General features: G+C 38.5%; 1 protein-coding gene across 14 annotated transcripts in view; it reads left to right on the top strand.

Moving 5' to 3' along the window:
* The window catches only part of DNM3 (dynamin 3), a 646455-nt gene that overhangs the window by 116992 nt on the left and 512754 nt on the right, over positions 1-16709 (top strand). The gene's annotated exons all lie outside the window — the stretch shown is intronic.

Raw genomic sequence — 16709 nt, 5'->3', positions numbered from 1 at the left:
CAGCAGAAACAAGGTAAATAGCCAGTCTTCGTCTCTTGTTAACACCTCAAGGGAATAATCATGGCAAAGACAAAGAGAGGCAAAGACCCTTCTGAGAAAAAAGATAAGGGAGTTCAGTTCAGCTCAGTTCCTCAGCTGCTCAGCCGTGTCCAACTCTTTGCAACCCCATGGACTGCAGCATGCCAGGCTTCCCTGTCCATCACCAACTCCTGGAGTTTGCTCAAACTCATGGCCATCGAGTCTGCAATGCCATCCAACCGTCTGATCCTCTGTCGTCCCCTTCTCCTCATGCCTTCAATTTTCCAGCATCAAAATCTTTTCCAATGAGTCAGTTCTTTGCATCAGGTGGCCAAAGTATTGGAGCTTCAGCTTCAGCATCAGACCTTCCAATGAATATTCAGGACTGATTTCCTTTAGGATTGAATGGTTGGATTTCCTTGCAGTCCAAGGGACTCTCAAGAGTCTTCTCCAACACCACAGTTCAAAACCATCAATTCCTCGGCACTCAGCTTTTTTTATAGTCCAACTCTCACATCTATAAATGATTACAGGAAAAATCATAGCTTTGACTAGATGGACCTTTGTTGGCAAAGTAATGTCTCTATTTCTTAATATGCTTTCTAGGATGGTCATAGCTTTTCATCCAAGGAGCAAGCGTCTTTTTATACATGGCTTCAGTTACCATCTGCAGTGATTTTTGAACCCCAAGAAATAAAGTCTGTCATTGTTTCCATTGTTTTCCCATCTATTTTCCATGAAGTGATGGGGCTGGATGCCATGATCTTAGTTTTCTGAATGTTGAGTTTTAAGCCAGCTTTTTCCACTCTCCTCTTTCACTTTAATCAAAAGGCTCTTCTTTCTGCCATAAGGGTGGTGTCATCTGCATATCTGAGATTATTGATATTTCTCCCAGCAATCTTGATACCAGCTTGTGCCTCATCCAGCCCAGCATTTCGCATGATGTACTCTGCATATAAGTTAAATAATCAGGGTGACAAGATAAGGGAGACATTACACATTTGCACAAAGTCTCCCCAAAATAAGTCAGAGGATAATTCCAGGCTATAATGAGTCTTGCTTCTCTCAGAAGCCTTCACTTTCAGATTCATCTTGACTGAGGAGTGTGTGTGCACCCCAGGGGAGGGTCCCAGGTTATGTCACATGTGGTAAAAGAAACCAGATAAGTGGCCTGAATGAAGACAAAGACCTCGAAAAACTGCCTTATAGAAATGACTAACAGCCTCTTTACTGTGCTCCTCCTCACCAGGGGGGACTCCCACACCGTTTCTCTAGATGTGCATCTCTGCCTTGCTTCTATCTCAACTAAACAAACTGTTTTTCTGTGTGCTCTCCCACTTGTTGTGCTGTGTCTCTAATAATAAATGTTTTACCTGCATTTACAGTTTCTGCCTCTGCGATAAATGCATTTTTCACTGGGGGCAAAGATATAGGGAAAAACAGCTTGTAGCCACTAGCCCTTGCTGGTTTGGTGGCTAGGATTCCTGGTTTCCATCCAGGATACCCAGGTTCAATTCCTGGGCAGGGAACTAAGATCTTGCTTCATGCCACTGTTCCAAAGAATAGCAAGGAAAGATAAGCAGGCCTTCCTCAGTGATCAAGGCAAAGAAATGGAGGAAAACAACATAATGGGAAAGACCAGAGATCTCTTCAAGAAACTTAGAGATACCAAGGGAACATTTCATGCAAAGATGGGCACAATAAAGGACAAAAATGGTAGACTTAACAGAAGCAGAAGATATTAAGAAGAGGTGGCAAGAATACACAGAAGAACTATACAAAAAAGATCTTCATGACCCAGATAACCATGATGGTGTGATCACTTACCTAAAGCCAGACATCCTGGAATGGGAAGTCAAGTGGGCATCACTTAGGAACCATCACTATGAACAAAGCTAGTGGAGGTGATGGAATTCCAGTTGAGGTATTCCGAATCCTAAAAGATGATGCTGTGAAAGTGCTGCACTCAATATGCCAGCAAATTTGGAAAACTCAGCAGTGGCCACAGGACTGGAAAAGGTCAGTTTTCATTCCAATCCCGAAGAAGGGCAATGCCAAAGAATGCTCAAACTACTGTACAATTGCACTCATCTCACATGCTAGTAAAATCATGCTCAAAATTCTCCAAGCCAGGTTTCAACAGTACGTGAACTGTGAACTTCCACTGGACATGGAACAACAGACTGGTTCCAAATAGGGAAAGGAGTACATCAAGGCTGTATATTGTCACCCTGCTTCTTTAGCTTTTATGCAGAGTACATCATGTGAAATTCCAGACTGGATGAAGCACAAGCTGTGATCAAGATTGCCTGGAGAAATATCAATAACGTAGATATGCAGATGACACCACCTTAATGGCAGAAAGTGAAGAAGAACTAAAGATCCTCTTGATGAAAGTGAAAGAGGAGAGTGCAAAAGTTGGCTTAAAGTTCAACATTCAGAAAACTAAGATCATGGCATCTGGTCCCATCACTTCATGGCAAATAGATGGGGAAACAGTGGAAAGAGTAACAGATTTTATTTCTTGGGGTTCTAAAGTCACTGCAGATGGTGACTGCAGACTTGAAATTAAAAGACGTTTGCTCCTTGGAAGAAAAGCTATGACCAACCTAGATAGCATATTAAAAAGCAGCGACATTACTTTGCCAACAAAGGTCTGTCTAGTCAAAACCGTGGTTTTTCCAGTAGTCATGTATGGATGTGAGAGTTGGACTATAAAGAAAGCTGAGCACAGAAGAATTGATGGTTTTGAACTGTGGTGTTGGAGAAGACTCTTGAGAGTCTCTTAGACTGCAGGGAGATCCAACCAGTCCATTCTAAAGGAAATCAGTCCTGAATATTCATTGGAAGGATGACGCTGAAGCTGAAACTTCAATACTTTGGCCAGCTGATGCAAAGAACTGACTCACTGAAAAAGACCCTGATGCTGAGAAAATTTGATGCTGTGAGTAGAAGGGAATGACAGAGTATGAGATGGTTGGATGGCATTACCGACTCATGTTGATGAGTCTGAGTAAGCTCTGAGAGTTTTTGATGGACAGGGTAGCCTGGTGTGCTGCAGTCCATGGGGTTGCAGAGAGTTGGACACGACTGAGCAACTGAACTGAACGTATTCATGCCACTGTTTTCTGCTGCCTTGCCAAGATCACATTGAATATGCATGTTGTTGACTGAAAAAAAAAAAAAAAAACATGCGCATGCAACCTAACAGTTGAACGCTGTCTTTGTGTGTGAGTGGGATGAAAAAGAATTTCCAAACTTGTGGCAAAATGAGGGGAGAATAAAATTTATTAGAGTGGGAGACACTGTTAGAACAGCAGGCCAGCTCAAGGGAGAACCAACCCCTTTCATGCGGTATTAGCCAGTTTTTATAGCCCAAGGACAGAAAAAATTCCTACCGGAAGGTTGGCATTTGGTGATTGGTTAGGTTGCTATAAGATGGGTAATAGGGTGAGTATTTTACCCAATATATAGGGTCAGGTAACTGCTGGTTTAGATTCTGAGGCTCATGGCAACTGTTTCTATGGTGCTGGAAGTTCCAGAGATTTTTGTTCTGTGACCTTGGTACAGGACTCCACACGTATGACCTTGGTATAGAGCTCCACAAGAGTTATTATTTATTTATTTTTTTTGGTGGGAATTTTTGCAATTTCAAGCTCAAGAGACAGCATTTCAAGTATCCCTGAGATAACTACTCCAACGAGGAAAGGGGGAAGCTATGATACATAGGAATTTTGCAACAAAGGGCAGGTAGAAGGAACAAAGACTACTGTTAATAAAAGGAAACTAGGTATCTCAAGTTTAAGGAATTTAGGGCTTTTCTATGTATGGGAAGATCTGGGCTCAATGAAATCATTTCTTTGACATGCATCTCAGCTATCTGGGGCAAATATCCTGTGTTTTCACATCCTGAGTTTCCTCAGGGCTCATCTGTTCACCCTCTGGTGGTAGCTGCCAATCGCTGATGCCTGTGACATCCTTTGTTTACTGATATGGCACACAATATTCCATTTATCCATATGCATGGTGTGTGTGTTATTCTATCCCTGGATTGGGAAGATCCCCTGGAGGAGGGCATGGCAACTCACTCCAGTATTCTTGCCTGGAGAATGCCCATGGACAGAGGAGCCTGGGGGGCTACAGTCCAGTGGGTCACAGAGTTGGACATGACTGAGTGACTAAGTACACACGCACAACACAGGTATATTTGTATCTATATTTATATCTATATATGAATTTGTATCTAATGTACTGTTTTGCCCCTCTCAACACCATAATAATTTGATAGGCAAATGAGCTTTGTTTTCATCTTTTGTTTCTCTGTAACCAATGATGGAAAGTTATGACCAGCCTAGATAGCATATTAAAAAGCAGAGACATTACTTTGCCAACAAAGGTCTGTCTAGTCAAGGCTATGGTTTTTCCAGTGGTCATGTATGGATGTGAGAGTTGGACTGTGAAGAAAGTTGAGCGCCAAAGAATTGATGCTTTTGAACTGTGGTGTTGGAGAAGACTCTTGAGAGTCCTTTGGACTGCAAGGAGGAACAATTAGTCCATCCTAAAGGAGATCAGTCCTGGGTGTTCTTTGGAAGGACTGATACTAAAGCTGAAACTCCAATACTTTGGCCACCTGACGCGGAGAGTTGATTCGCTGGAAAAGACTCTGATGCTGGGAGGGATTGGGGGCAGGAGGAGAACGGGACGACATAGGATGAGATGGCTGGATGGCATCACCGACTTGATGGACATGAGTTTGGGTGAACTCTGGGAGTTGGTGATGGACAGGGAGGCCTGGCGTGCTGTGGTTCACGGGGTCCCAAAGAGTTGGACATGACTGAGTGACTGAACTGAACCGAACCAATGATGTGGAATTTTTTTTGTGTGTGTATTTATTTGGTATTTGTATTTCTTCTTTTGTGAATTGGCTATTTTTATCTTTCCCCATTTCTTTTTGAGTATTTTGCTACTTTTCCCACAATTTCTTTGAATGTTTAAGATTGAAGCACTTGTAGTGTTCGTGTCTCATGATTAGTAAAAACCAAGGTTGTGGAGATTTACCCTTACATTTTCTTCTAACCATTTTATAGTTTTGTTCTTACACTTAGGCCTTTGATCCATTTTGAGTTAATTTTTATATATTGTTCAAAGTAAGAACTCAACTTCATTTTCTGCAGGTATATTGTTTCAGCATCATTTGTTGAAAAGACTATTCTTTCTCCATTATATGTTTTTTTGCACCTTTATTGAAAATCAATTTACCATAGGTATATGGGTTTATTTCTGGACTTTCAAGTCTATACAGTTGATCTATATCTCTCTATTTGTGCCTGTACCATACTCTCTCCTTATTCAAAAAATTTATTTATTTTCGGATGCCCTGGGTCTTTGTTGCTGCATGCAAGCTATTTCTAGTTGTGGCAAGTGGGGGCTGCTCTCTAGTTTCAGTGCATGGGCATCTCATTGTGGTGGCTTCTCTTGTTGCAGAGCATGGGCTCTAGAGTGCACAGGCTTCAGTAGTTGTGGCACATGGGCTTAGTTTCCCCTCTGTAGATGGATTCTTCCTGGAGCAGAGATTGAACTATGTGCCCTGCTTTGGCAGGTGAATTCTTAACCCCTGGACCATCAGGAAAGTCCTCCTTCTTTCTTAATTACCTTTACTCTGTATTACGTTTTCAATCTGAGTGAATTTTTCTACTTTGTTCTTCCTTTTTCAAGATTGTTTTGGCTATCCTGAGTCTTTTAAAATTCTATGTGAATGTGAGAATTGGTTTGTTTTATCCTAGCAGTGCAAGATTGATTTAACATATGAAAATCAAGTAACGTATCACATCAATCAAATGAACACAGAAGTTACAGGATCATCTCAATAAGCTTAGAAAAAAGCATTAAAGGAAACCTACACCCTGTCATGGAACACTTGTCAAATTAGGAATACAAAGGAACTTCCTCAAGGACATGTATGCAAAACTCACAGCTAACATCGTGCTTAATGGTGAAAGATTGAATGCTTTTCCTCTAAGACTGGGAACAAGATAAGGATATCCACTATTGTCACTTCTACTTAGTGTTGTACTGGAAGTTCTAGCTAGGGCAGTTGGGCAAGAGAAAAAATAAAAGACATTCATATTGGAAAGGATAGAGTAAAATTATCTCTATTTGCAGATGATATAATCAAGTACATAGAAATTCTTAAGGAAATCACTAAAAAACTATTAGAACTAATAAATTAGCTCTGCAAGGTTAGAGGACACAAGATAAAGATACAAAAATTAACTGTATTTTTATATACTTACAATGCACAATCAAAAAATTTAAGTAAGAAAATAATTCTATATGCAATAGTATCAAAAAAGATACATTACTTAGGAATGTATTTAACAAAAGGAGAGCAAAATTTATACTCTGAAAACTACAAACTATTATTTAGATAATTGATTTAAAGACTTAATGATAATGTGGCAATACTTTACAATTTGATCAGTAGATTGAATGCAATCTCTGTATCAATTCAGGGGTTCCCAAGTGATGCAATGGTAAAGAATTTGCCTGCTAATGCAGAAGACTCAAAAGATGCAGGTTTGATTCTTGGGTTGGGAAAACCCTGGAGTAGGAAATGACAACCCAATCCCGTATTCTTGCCTGGAAAATCCCATGAACATAGGAGCCTGGCAGGCTACAGTCCATGGGGTCTCAAACAGTTGGACATGACTCTTTGAACAGGTAAATCACAATTCAGCTGACTTTTTGGTAGAAATTGTAGATATTTTAACCCATTGTTTAATGTAAAAAAAAGTCCAAGTTTAATCCAAAGGAATGGACTCAAATGATGTCATTTGGAAAAAAGTAAATTTTTTCAAAAAAGTTTTTTTTGAAAAAAACTTCTTCAAAAATAAAATTGCTTATAAATCTACAATGTACCAGATATTATTTGAAGTTCTGGAAATATAGCAATGGCTAACCAAAGTCTCTGCCTCTCTGGCGATTTATAGTTTGGTTATATCATTTTTAATGTATAGAAGGTTTACTCTTTTTGGCTATAAATATAAACATTTATGTTTAACAAAAAGTAAATAGCATAATTTTTTCCTTTCCATACATAAACATTTTTTTAACACTTAGTTCTGAAATTTATTTTCATGTATGAAGAAATAATTTTTTCCCAGTCTCCTTTATCTTATATTCTATTCTTATTGCAACCTGTTTCTGACTATCTTATTAGTTTCATTGTGCCAACACTACAGTGTTGCACCACGCAGCATGAGGACTCTTTGTTCCCCATCCAGGTCCCCTGTAGTAGCAATGCAGAGTCTTAACCACTGGACTGCCAGGGAAGTCCCCACAGTGTTTTATGTTTAGCGGGTTTATAATTTGCTTTAATATCTATCAGGGATATAGTCCTCCCCCCATTATTTATGGGTTCTTTTCTGTTGTGTCAAAGTTTAGAATAATTTTATAAAGACAAAATTATTGCCCCTAGAATTATTTTAGCTTCAGTAGATTCGTTTAGAGAATAATTAATTTTTTTAATTGGAGTATAATTGCATTGCAATGTTCTGTTAGTTTCTATGGTACAACAATGTGAACCAGCTGTAAGTATACATATATCTCCTTCCTCTTGAGCCTCCCACCCACCCACCATGACAATAATCAGTATCTTTAAAATATTCATTATTTTTTCCAATACAGGGACTATGCTATATCCTTTCATTTGCTCAAATTTTATTTTAGTAAAATTCTAAAAATATAGCATCCATCCTTTTCTAGTTATTTTGTTGTTCTTGTAGTTTGAATATGGTTTTATTCCATTACATTTTCTAACTCTTCTTTGCTGATCTGAGTAAAAGCTGCTATTTTTAATTTTAATTTTTAAATTAAGCATCTTACTCTGTATTTGACAGATTAAAATATTTTTAATTGATTCTCTTAGGTATTTTAGTTATATAGTAATTTCATTTGCATTTCTTAATTTATTCAGCAAGTACTTATCATGCAAATGCTGGCATGGCTGAGAAAAGAGACTTATTGACCAGAATGTTAATTAGCTTTGTTGCAGTGGGGACTTTTTGTTGAGTATTGACATGGAAAGATGTTCTTACACATTGGACTCTTTTCAGGAGCGACATCGTGTGCTTCTTCCTTATAGCCTTTTGTCAAGTCTCTCAGTCTTATCCCTTCTAAGCCCCTGATGGTTCTTTTACTACTTCCTGTTAATCAGTGAGGATCATACCTCATTCCCCTCCTCTCTCTTCTTGTGAAGTAGACTAGAAATTCACCCCTCATGGGAAACATACTGTCCCCACAATCCTTCAGAAACCTCAAAATGAGACTTTTTCATTGCAGTACTCTAGCTGATGCCAGCTGAGAACTGCCACCTCTCTTTTTTTTTTTTACCTTAAAGACACACTTCATAGGGAAGTCTGGAGTATGACTATAGGCTTGGCTTGATGGAAGTCTAACGAAATGACAAAAAGAAAGAAGGTATATATATGTCACTGTTCATGGAATTTGCTTGTACCTTCAGATCCTAACTGGGATAAGTTCCATAAATACTACTTTGTCCTGTTAGATGCATTCATTCAACCAGTGTTTATTGAGTGATTCCTGTGTATCAGACAAATACCTTGTCATCATGGAGTTTGTGTTCTTAGAAACCAGCAGCAAGTGCCAAAAAAAAGCCAAACAGAAGGTTAGGCGATGAAAAAAGTGAGCATTCAAGTCATGATGGTATTTGTGTAGGCATAAGGAAGTTAGGTAATTCTAAGGTGGGAGCTGTTTGTTTGTTTGAAGTTTAACAGAGGCCAGTAGGAATGGATGTGGAATGAGTGAAGAAGGGTACCAGGAGGTGGGGTAAGGAGAGACAGTGTTGCTGAAACAGGAGGAAAGCTGGTTGGATAGTGTCCTGTGGACTGGGACCTTGAAAGGGAACATGACAGGAGGATTAGAGCCTTAAAGTAGGTGCCATTGAAAGTAACAGAAAGAAATGATAGAGTGATTCCGGGACTGAAAGGTAGGCAAGGCTAATTCCTGTACTCTTGACAAGCATGAAGGGATACCTCTTCTATTCCTACCAAATGGAAAGAGGAAAATGTGGGGGAAACTGCAGTAAGTCTGTACTTACTGCGGAGTCCTACTTTGATGACTTCATTTTCTCTAGAAGTGGGAGATGAAGTATTTGCTGATAATGATTAGTTTATCTTTTTATTTCCACCAGCATATCTTTAATTTCTCTTTAATGCCCTATTACAGAACCAGGCTGTGCTCCTAGTTTGATGAAAATGCTTCTTGTGTTAAATTATGCATATGCTGTTTGCTATTTGTTTTGCCTTTTAATACTATTTAATAGTTCCTATTAAACTATCAAATACTATTTAGTAATTCCTGGTAAGGAACTATTTTATTCATAAATTTTAAAAAATTAAAAAAAATAACAAATAGGTATATAATTTTATTAAGTTCATTTTTACATTTATTGAGATGATCTTTTAAAATACTCAGATATGTTCACCCTTGTGTGTGCTGTGCGTGCTCAGTTGCTCAGTCGTGTCTGACTTTTTGTGACCCCATGCGCTATAGCCTGCCAGGTTCCTCTGTCCATGGAATTTTCCAGGCCAGAATCCTGGAGCAGGTTGCCATTTCCTACTTCAAGGGTCTTACTTTTATAGATTTCTACATTTATTTGATTATAGTAACTTAATTCTTTAATGTACTGTTGAAAGATTTTCACTAATTTACTTAGGTTATTTACACTTGTCTCTATACACATTTATCTTGTAGATGTTATAGTGTTATCAAGTGAAAGCTGTACTAGTCAGAATAAGAAAATTGAGTAACATTCTCTGTATTTTGACTTCTGTTAGCTAGCGGAGGAAGGAGAGGGTAGGACAAATTGAAAGAGTAACACTGAAAAATATAAATTACCATATGTAAAATAGATAGTTAATAGGAAGTTGCTATATAACACAGTGAATTCAGCCAGGTACTCTGTGATGACCTAGAGGGATAGGAGGGATTGGAAGGTGGGAGGGAGGTTCAAGAAGTAGGGGACATATGTATACTTATGGCTGATTCTTGTATGGCAGAAACCAATACAACATTATAATGCAATTATCCTCCAATTAAAAATAAATTAAAAAAAAAAACTACCAGTAATGATGCATTTTGGTTTCTGTTTCCAAAAACCAGAAGGGCTGCTAATGTTGTTTATTACAAAGGGTTATGTCTTCACCTCAGGGGTTTAGAGACAGCAGCCATGGGCAGTTAGAACCTGGGCAAGGTTAGACTTGAGACTCTGGTTGTGCTGGGTACTGAGACCTGGGTGTCATGCACATGGGAAATATTAAAAACCATGAGGATACTTAGCGTTCTGGTGCAGAGGCTTTCCTGCCATAACTAGAAACTTTTATAAAAGGATTGCTAGGCCAGGACAGTGACTGTGGAGAAAACTAACAATTTGCTTCCATTTTTGAGCGTTAATTATTTATCAGCACTGTACACTTTGAAGATGCTTTATTTAATTTTTACAAGAATATTCTGAGATTGATATCATGATCCCTATTTTAGAAAAAGAGCCCCAGCAAGGTTAAGCTATTTATCCAAAGCTACACTGTTGGTAGCAGTGGGGATTGTTATTAGTATAATATCTTGCTGACACAGTTAATATTGCAGTTTTAAGATAAGAAACTTGACGTGCTTGAATTATATTTTCAGGACACACTTTATATTTTTATCAGGCATTTTTAATGTTAAGAAATATAAATATGTGAAAAATATAGAAATTGTTTGTTTAATTCATAATTATTGTTTAATTTCCAACATAATGCCCATGTAGGAATATTTAACTGTTTGTCTCCACCTGCTGTTGTGTTAGTTGCTAAACCAAGCCAAAAATTAGTTAAAGGCATTATGCCTTATTCTATGTGATTTGTTTTAGGACAATTAGTATTTAGCACAGAGGGCATTCCAAGAAATCACTAAGTGTTATGAGAAAGGGGAGGGAAATCACCATCTCTGTAAACATTTTTTTTTTTTTAAGTGATAAAGTTATGGTAGTTTGGGTTTCAGAGAAAAGTATACCTGAAGGCGTGGGTTGGGAGGACAAGAATTGGACAAAGCATCAGTAAGGTGTCAGGTGAGGTCTGCAGTGTCAAGAGCAAGGCAGTAGGGAGCAGATCTTCATAAGACAACACTGTTTTCAGTGCCTGGGGCCTTCCTCCAGTGCCAACCTGGATCTGGGTTATGCCAGCTCCCTAGATCAGGATGTGTACCTGTCTTCCCATCTCTATCATCAGTGACATCATGGTGGTAACCTGAATTTGGTCATGGTGGGAATACTTATGGTACTGTGCTGTGCTTGGAAAATCCCGTGGATGGAGGAGCCTGGTGGGCTGCAGTCCATGGGGTTGCTAGAGTCGGACACAACTGAGCGACTTCACTTTCACTTTTCACTTTCATGCATTGGAGAAGGAAATGGCAACCCACTCCAGTGTTCTTGCCTGGAGAATCCCAAGGACAGGGGAGCCTGGTAGGCTGCTGTCTATGGGGTCGCACAGAGTCGGACATGACTGAAGCGGCTTAGCAGCAGCAGCAGTGCTGTGCTTAGTTGCTCAGTTGTGTCTGACTCTTTGCGACCCCATGGACTGTAGCCTGCCAGGCTCCTCTGTCTATGGGGATTCTCCAGGCAAGAATACTGGAATGGGTTGCCATGCCATCCTTGAGGGGATCTTCCCAACCCAGGAATCAAACCCAGGTTTCCCACATTGCAGGCAGATTCTTTACTGACTGAGCCAAGAAATGGGCAAATGCTACAAATCAGGACTTCCCACAACAGCGAGCCAACTGTTAAATATTTACTAGCATACCACTGGTTTCCTTCTTTTCAACACCTGATCTTGCTCTTTACTGGTTAAATAACACGTCAGACTGTCATTTATGTCTGAGTGAAATACTGAGTATACTGAAAGTGTCACTACTCTAAGAAGTGATCCGTTTGGAGTTTAATATTCCCCCTGAAGGAGAGGTTTTTTTTTTTTTTTTTTAAAAAGACATCAGACTCCAGATCATTCTCTGCATCAAAAGTTATTGTTAAGGATATATAAAAATAAAGCCTGTAGGTTATGGTTAAGGACCAGTGATTTTTGTCTCCTGGAGAACTTTTCTGTTAAATATTTCTCTACATGTTATTACAGTCCTTATTCTCTAAATGTTATAATCTTTCACTCTCCTTTGTTTCAATAACGTCAATGTGAGAAAGAAAGGTATTAAAAATCAGAAATTTTCAAACTGGATTCATTAAAGGTAATTGTTCAAATTACTGAAGCATTCTTTCTTTTGTGGAAGATTTCCTTGCTGCTTCCGTGTGTCAAATATAATAGTTCATCAAAATTTGATTTAACACCTTATAACGTGCCTATGTTTTAAAACTGCCTATGACTACTTACAATTTATCAGAGAATTTTTATTGTTCAGTATTTTGGGTCCTTGATTAGAGTTGCTTTAAACAACTGTTCTAATAAAGATGCTCAGTGACAGAAATCAAGTAATTTGTTTTCAAGGCACCAGATAAATAACAGCGTGAGGTGGAGACACTTAGCTCAGGCAGCAGGTCTGAGAAGCAGCAGGAAGGCTTGTGAGGGTGGAGCATCACTGTGTTCTGAGTGATGGACTGCACACCGGGGTCCATCTTTGGGTCAGCATGGAGAGCACTATGAGTCCTGGTGGAACTGAGCCAAAGGGCATTTGAGGAGACAGCTTCCTACTTCAATAGCCAGGGAATCATTAATTCTAGAGAAAAATGTCAACTTTACACACTTGAGATGTTTTAAAGACGTTTGTACATTAGTTAGACTTTAAATCCTGATTTATGTACAGTGGCCAGGACTTGTTTTCTAGTTTCATAAATTAGACTGACACATACTTAATGGAAATATTCAAGTACCATTTTGAATAACAACTTTGAAAATATCGTAAAACTACCTCTCATTTTGTTTTGCATTTAAATATTTGAGTTTAATTAAACTTGATACTGTAGAATAAGATAGTCTGTTTTTGCAGAGGATGAAATGTTTATTGTTTTTCATCATAACAGGTTTACCATATGGAAAACATTTTCTTAACTATAGTTTTGACCTTGTTCTACTCCAGTGCTGGTTCCCTATTGCTTTCTATATAATATACAGGTTACCGCATATAGTGCAGATTCATAGTTAACATCCTTTGAATATAGTTACTCTTATATTTTAATGTGCATAAAATAGCATGTGGATTCCTGAGCATCACTCTCAGAGGTTTTGATTCAGTAGGTCTGGGGTAAGGCTCAGGGTTCTGCATTTTAAAGAACTACTACAGAGTGCTTCTAAAGGTGTTGGTCTTTGAGTCACACTTTGAGGAACACTTATAACAGTTTCATCTAATTATTTTAACAGTTGTTATCATTTCTTTTTCTAGATACCTTTCCTTCATCCATATAGCAGGATCTTTCTGTTGAGGAATTTCCTATTGTTCTTTAAAAAGTTGTCCACATTTTTGGTCATGGAGTCTTTCTATAGGAATAAGCACCAAGCTTTGAATGTAACAGGCATTTATTCCGTGCTGAACTGTAGCCTTCTCCTGATGCCTGGGCATCTAGCTTAGACACCAGCACACCTGGCCCTGGTATTTTAAGAACTTCAGGCGGGATCTTCAAAGACCAACAGAGGTTAAGGTTCTAAGATCTCCAAGTTTTGTTGTTAATATAACTGACTTTCCTTCCAAGTGTCAATGTAGAAATATAAAAACCATCCAGGTGAAATCTCCACTCATCCCTTGGAGCTAAGGTCCTCCTCCTTGATTTCTGACGAGCCCAGGAATTCCCATGGACCCCATGGAATGTCACATAGTTATCAAGCACATAATCTTAATTCTGGAAAGTGTAACTATCAAAAATAAATTAGAAATATTTAGTGAGGGAGTTGGACAAGAGGGGATCTTAGGTTTTCCAAGAAGTTTGATCACTGGTATAGAAGGGATCAAAGGGTTTCACTTTTCTGGAGGATGCACTGGATTATTATTCCATGACTACTGGACAGTTTACAATAAATGAACTTCCAAAAGTCTTTGGTGGAAGAACATTCTTGTTAAATGGATAGAGATGTAGAGACTGTAAACGTGTGTATGGTAGGGGCTGTATTGAAATATCTCCACATTTATAAACTATTTCATATTGAGGCCAAATGGTTCTCTTTCAGTGTTCTTATACAATTTTTGAGGGGGAAATAAAGTGTTAGTACTGTTTAGGACTTTCAGCCAGACCTCCTTTAAATATGGTATAGTTGTTCTTTAAATATTTCCAGTTCAGTCGCTCAGTTGTGTCTGACTCTTTGCGACCCCATGAACTACAGCATGCCAGGCCTCCCTGTCTATCACCAACTCCTGGAGTCTACCCAAACCCATGTCCATTGAGTTGGTGATGCCATCCAACCATCTCATCCTTGTTGTCCCCTTCTCCTCCTGCCCTCAATCTTTCCCTGCATCAGGGTCTTTTCCAATGAGTCATCTCTTCACATCAGGTGGTCAAAATATTGGAGTTTCAGCTTCAATATTGGTCCTTCCAATGAACACCCAGGACTGATCTCCTTTGAGATGGACTGGTTGGATCTCCTTGCAGTCCAAGGGACTCCCAAGAGTCTTCTCCAACACCACAATTCAAAAGCATCATTTCTTCAGTGCTCAGCTTTCTTTATAGTCTTCACATCCACTACATGACCACTGGAAAAACCATAGCCTTGATTGGATGGACCTTTGTTGGCAAAGTAATGTCTCTGCTTTTTAATATGCTGTCTAGATTGGTCATAACTTTCCTTCCAAGGAGTAAACGTCTTTTAATTTCATTGCTGCAATCACCATCTAAAACCTTTAACAACACATATATTTCCATTTAGGAAAAAAAGTAAATAAAAGTATATTGTTTATAAAAATAAAAATATATTTTTCTTAAAGGAAGTTAAGAAATAATACATTTCAATAGGATTACCACTCTTAGTTATGAGGTTAAGATGAATTTTGAGTTGGCAATAATTGGTTGTTTTTCAGGTCTCTACTCTATTAAAATGTTAGGGAGATGGTATTGAGGCTTCTATCTGCCTTGAGTTTTCTAACCAAAAATTATAGTCCTCTAACTTTAGACCCCTTTGGTTTATCTAATATTTACTCTAGGCTTATGTCTGCCTAAAGTGGTTAGACAGTAGAGAGACATCAAGTTCCATAATTTTCAGACTTTTCCTTCTTTTTATTCCCTTCCTTGCCCCCTATTTTTAAAAAATGAGTTTTCTTGAATAATTGATATTGAAGACCAAAAGATAAGCTGTGAAGTTGTAAATACCTGTTTAAATCTGAGAGGAGGAGGTATGAATTTTTTAATAGAAAGTGAATAGACTCATATGGGAGAAGGCAATGGCACCCCACTCCAGTACTCTTGCTTGGAAAATCCCATGGACAGAGGAGCCTGGTAGGCTGCAGTCCATGGGGTCGCTAAGAGTCAGACATGACTGAGCGACTTCACTTTCACTTTTCACTTTCATGCATTGGAGGAGGAAATGGCAACCCACTCCAGTGTTCTTGCCTGGAGAATCCCAGGGACGGCAGGGCCTGGTGGCCTGCTGTCTATGGGGTCGCTCAGAGTCGGACACGACTGAAGTGACTTAGCAGCAGCAGCAGCATGGCTATAGCCAATGAATGATTATTACTTAACTGCCCTTTCCCACTCTCATTTTTTTTTTGCCTTGGGCTTCTAACAAAAAGAAATCTAAATCAAGGATGTCATGTGTATTTGCATTTGTTAGATGAATCAAGTAGTTTAGAATGTATTTTCTCTGCCTACTCCTTCTCCGTGCATCTTGTTTTACTCTTCCTGCTACCACAGCCTGCAGCCTCCTCTCTGTGTAACATTGACTTCAGTAGTCACTTGACCCTGCTACTGTTGAATGGTATGGTCTCCAACTTGAAGAAACAGGTTGTTGTCTGAACAACATAGGGAAGGTCATAGTTGAGGCACTCTGCTGGTTTGTAAGATGCTTTTGTATAAACTGAAGGTGTTTCCTTTGCAAAATGAATTAAATTCACATTAAGTACTTTTTACTTAATGGTGTTAGTTTTATTTTAACGATCTCCTGCAAATCTGGTGGAATTCCTTCTCAATGTTTTCTCCAAAGTGTATTTATTTTGTAAATTTTTATCTTCATGTTTTAGCAGTCATTCATTCATTCATTCATCTATTCATTAAATGGATTTTAATGTTCACAGTGTGCCACACTGAGAACTTGCCAGTTTGTGTCCTGCATACCATGGTTCTTCAGTTTTCCTATTATTTTCATCTTGACGCATTTAAAGAAACTGATTTTTTAACCTCTGCAAAGTAACACAGTGAATGGAATAGTCTTTCTTAGTTTTTATTGTTCCATTATGCAGGAATTTGGGGTTAGGCAATATGTTACAGATGTTATGAAAATGAAAAGTAAGACTGAAGTACATATCTATGTAAGGTGTGTTGAAAGCATTTTGAGTCTCTGTCCTTTGGAGAGTCATTAAGGCATGGCCAAATAATTTTCTGTTTTAAATATCCATGTGCACTTGTTACCCTCATTCCTCATCAAAACTCTTTTTCTTGACATGTATATGATATATCTAATGCTTCATCATTGTACTATTTTAATATTATT

The sequence above is a fragment of the Bubalus bubalis genome, chromosome 5 (genome assembly GCF_019923935.1).
Source record: "Bubalus bubalis isolate 160015118507 breed Murrah chromosome 5, NDDB_SH_1, whole genome shotgun sequence".
In the NCBI taxonomy this organism is placed as follows: Eukaryota; Metazoa; Chordata; class Mammalia; order Artiodactyla; family Bovidae; genus Bubalus; species Bubalus bubalis.
The sequence above is the reverse complement of the archived record's forward strand: the minus strand, read 5'-3'. Positions and strand labels throughout refer to the sequence as shown.